The sequence below is a fragment of the Bos javanicus genome, chromosome 15, assembly GCF_032452875.1.
Source record: "Bos javanicus breed banteng chromosome 15, ARS-OSU_banteng_1.0, whole genome shotgun sequence".
NCBI lineage: Eukaryota > Metazoa > Chordata > Mammalia > Artiodactyla > Bovidae > Bos > Bos javanicus.
The window spans coordinates 83,436,129-83,440,911 of NC_083882.1; positions in this window are offsets into that span (position 1 = coordinate 83,436,129).

Sequence of the window (4,783 nt, forward strand, 5' to 3'; positions counted from 1 at the left end):
AAAAGTTGTTACTATTTACTCAGACACGGGCATTTCAATATTCGCTTACACAATAAGAGGCCAGCCACAAGCATCCGTTTCTGCAAAAATTCCCTGGTCGTTAAAAATCTGTCTGGCCAGACTATCTGACAGTGATCTTTTTATTTTCACAAATCACACTTCTTTTTATGCAATTGAGTTTCGTATGTTTCGGTATCGCCTCTTTAAAGTCTGTAAGGCCCCCTGAAGCAGAAGAAGGTGCTTGTTCTCTCTCTGTTTTCTGGCGCTCCTGTATTTGCTCGGCACATACGCTTCTTAGTCCCAGGCTCAAGACGCAAACGTGAGCCCTAATCTTTCCTTCACTTCATGACGCTAACAGCACGCCTTGCAGCGAGGGCTTGGGACGACAGTCACATGAGATCATGACGTGAAAGGACAGAGTAAGCCGTGCCCTCGTTCTTTTGAGCCCTCAGTCATTGCCAACTGAGCAGCTTTCATTGTTTTTGAAGTTTGTTCAAGTCTTGCCTCTGGATGGCCATATCGGCTCTTCCTTGATAGTAAGTATTATCGAGTCCAGACTCCAGGCTTGTTCTGCCTGCTGCCAGACAGGCCAGTGGGTCGAGACACACGGTGTCAGGGCCAGGATTAACAACATTATTCAGACCAGTGGGCTCAGAAGATAGTGGACTAGCGTCCCGAAGAACCATCTTGCCTGAGTTAGAAGCCGGGCTTCTTTGATAAGAGAGGAGGGGCCACTGCTCTTAGTGCTGGCCGGACCTTAGAGGCCCTGTGATCGTCCTTCGTTCCTGCTGCTGCCCATTGTGGGTCTAGTTACAGTGTTCCTGCAACCCTCCAAGACAAATGCTATGCTCTATTCTGCAACTTTTTATCTCTAAATGAATGGAAAGTGTTAAACCTTCCTTTCAAGGTCAAGTCTGGGAGGCAGAATGCAGAATGGGCCACTACGTGTATTTCAGGCTATAGGTGACATTCTTTCACAGAGGTGCAGAGCCAGTGTGACTAAGCGCAGGCAACAGAGCACAAAGGTTAGAGCTGAAGCGGAAGATCCAGTCTAGAGTCGGGTTTCTCTTCTCTGTCACAGTAGTGCTACCGACCCAGACCCTCGGCCCCTTTGTGCCGTGCCGTGCTAAGTTGCTTCAGTCATGTCTGACTCTTTGCAACCCTATGGCCTGTAGCCTGCTGGGCTACTCTGTCCTTGGGATCCTCCAGGCAAGACTGCTGGAGTGAGTTGCCACGTCTTTCTCCAGGGGATCTTCCTGGGATTGACCCTGCATCTCTTTGACTGTGTGAATTAAAACAAACTGGAAAATTCTGAAAGAGGAATACCAGACCACCTGACCTGCCTCCAGAGAAATCTATATGCAGGTCAAGAAGCAATAGTTCAAACTGGACGTGGAACAACAGACTGGTTCCAAATCGGGAAAGGAGTACGTCAAGGCTGTATATTGTCACCCTGCTTATTTAACTTATACGCAGAGTACATCATGAGAAATGCTGGGCTGGAAGAAGCACAAGCTGGAATCAAGATTGTCGGGAGAAATATCAATAATCTCAGATATGCAGATGACTCCACCCTTATGGCAGAAAGTGAAGAACTAAAGAGCCTCTTGATGAGGGTGGAAGAGGAGAGTGAAAAAGCTAGCTTAAAACTCAGCATTCAGAAAACAAAGATCATGGCATCTGGTCCCATCACTTCATGGGAAATTGAAGGGGAGAAAGGGGAAACAGGGACAGACTTTATTTTTGGGGCTCCAAAATCACTGCAGATGGTGACTGCAGCCATGAAATTAAAAGACACCTGCTCCTTGGAAGGAAAGCTATGACAAATCTAGACAGCATATTAAAAAGCAGAGACTTTACTGACAAAGGTCCAAATAGTCAAAGTTATAGTTTTTCAACTAGTCACATATGGATGTATGAGTTGAATCATAAAGAGGGCTGAGCACTGAAGAATTTATGCTTTTGTGGTGTTGCAGAAAATTCTTGAGACTCCCTTGGACTTCAAGGAGATCAAACAGGTTAATCCTAAAGGAAATCAACCCTGAATACTCATTGGAAGGCTGATGCTGAAGCTGAAGCTCCAATACTTTGGCCACCTGATGCTAAGAGCCAGTTCATTGGAAAAGACCCTGATGCTGGGAAAGATTGAAGACAAAAGGAGAAGGGGGTGAAAAGGATGAGACGGTTGGATGGCATCACTGACTCAATGGACACGAGGTTGAGCAAACTCTGGGAGACAGTGCCGAACAGGGAAGCCTGGCGTGCTGCAGACCATGGGGTCAAAAGAATCGGACACGACTTAGCAACGAAACAACAACAACAGGAATTGATGTTAGTCACCAGCTTCTATGGGGCATGGTTTCAGAGTCAGTAGATTTTTCTCCCTGCAACTTTTAAAGAATGAGTAATTATGGAGAAGGAAATGGCAACCCACTCCAGTGTTCTTGCCTGGAGAATCCCAGGGACAGGGGAGCCTGGTCGGCTGCGGTCTATGGGGTTGCACAGAGTCGGACATGACTGAAGCAACTTAGCAGCAGCAGCGAGCCTGATGTTGAAGACTCATGTTGATTCTTTTTTCCTACCTTCTCCTTAAAGTTCAGTTACCCAGTTGGCATGCTATAAAAATTTCCAAACATTAAGCAAAAGGGTAGTTTGGATTATTTAAGAAAGTAAATCACACTAATAACTGGGTAATAAATCCTTTTGAGAACCAGGATGTTTCTAATTTTGTATTCAGTATCATTGAAGGGAGAACAAATGATGAGAGCTGATTAATTTTTTAAATGTTGTGTACTTTGTGATTTTTGTCCTTAAAATAGAAGAAAGTCCAAGAATTTAATGATATAGATGAAATAAGACATTACCCTTTTTATGTATTTCTTTATATGCATAAATTGTATTTTAAGATTTTATTGAAAATTAGAAATAAATTGCATTTTAATAATCTCATAAAAAAAAAGAATGAGTAATTACTTAGTGCCTATAAGATATAGGCACATTAAATTCAGCATAGGTGACCAGGGGGTAAAAAAAAGAGAGAAAGGAAGACAAAAGAAATGGAGAGAGGGAGAGAAATGGAAGTGGGAGGCAAAATGGAGAACTTAGAGAAGAAAGGTTAAAGATACCCTATGCGGCTGGAATTTAAAAATAGATTGCCAAAAATGGCCCAAAGTGTCACTCAGAGATGACTGTGACTCTGGCTGCAGTGGAAAGGGTCTGGACTTCAAATAAGTTGAGTTCCAGCTGGAGTCTGGCAGCTGGCTGCTCTGCAGTGCCGCATTCTGAAGCGTTGAGCAGTGTACCAAAACTGCTGAACACAACCATCTGAAAAGCCATTCACCGGCTCTTTGCAGCCTGTGGGTCAGCAGCTTGCAACCTCTGCTCTAGAGAAGCAGAATGGTTTTGTTTGTTCTTCCCTGAGTGGACTCCTGATACTTGCTAACGTGAGTTCCTGCTCAGGATGCACACAGTTAGACCAATCAGACTTTCACGTGGCTGGCGGATTGTTTCTCTGGAATTGTTTTCCGTTTTTCTTTCAGGATTGTTTTGACAAACTCCTGCCAAGTGTTTTCTCTCTCTCTCACATAAGACTTCATTTCAACAACACTTTCAGAAAAACCTTAAGTAAATAATCCTGATAGCTCAAATAAAACATAAATCATGAACATTGTGTATGGCTGAAGTTTGGAAAAAAATGTTGTTTCTACAGTTTATAATGGCCTCGGCCAAAGTCACTAGTGGCCACTGTTACAAAGCACGTCGATTATAGGGAGTGCGATAGGATGTTAGATGATATTTGGTGAGTAAATAAAGGAATGCCCAGCACTGTATATTCTGCAAACAATGAACACAAGACCTCTGTTAGCTGCTTAGTTTCACCCCAGGTAATAAAGTGCAATCGACTTGAATTACTCGGTCCCACTGAGGACTTGTCCTAGTAGAACTCAAAAAACGAGCATATAAACACTATGCTGTTTTTGTTCAGTTGCTCAGTCGTGACTGACCCTTTGTGACCCCGTGGACTGTAGCCCGCCAGGCTCCTCTGCCCACGGCATTTCCCAGGCAAGAGTACTGGAGTGGCTTGCCATTCCCTTCTCCAGGGGATCTTCCAGACCCAGGGATTGAACCCAGGTCTCCTGCATGGGTAGGCAGATTCTTTACCACTGAGCCACCAGGGAAGCCCTGTATAAATAGAATATGGAGAGATAAGTGCTATAATTGAGGTGGGCACAGCCACCACAGAGCATGAAGCAGGCATGAGTCTTTCTTTTTGGAGGAGGGAAGGGGAGGGTATTAATGTATATCAAAAAAAGGCTTCATTGAGCAGGTGACACTTGGTTGAGTTTTGAAGGCTCCTTACAATCTGTCTCAGTTCACTTGTCTAGGTTCACAAAATTAACCCCTACTTGGATATGTCCAAGGTAAGAGAAACCCAAGTAAGACGGTAGGTGTTGCAAGAGAGCATCAGACTGCAGACACACTGAAACCATACTCACAGAAAACTAGTCAATCTAATCACACTAGGACCACAGCCTTGTCTAACTCAATGAAACTAAGCCATGCCTGTGGGGCAACCCAAGACAGGCAGGTCATGGTGGAGAGGTCTGAAAGAATGTGGTCCGCTGGAGAAGGGAATGGCAAACCACTTCAGTATTCCTGCCTTGAGAACCCTATGATCAGTGTGAAAAAGCAGAATGATAGGATACTGAAAGAGGAACTCCCAACGTCAGTAGGTGCCCAATATGCTACTGGAGATCAGTGGAGACATAACTCCAGGAAGAAT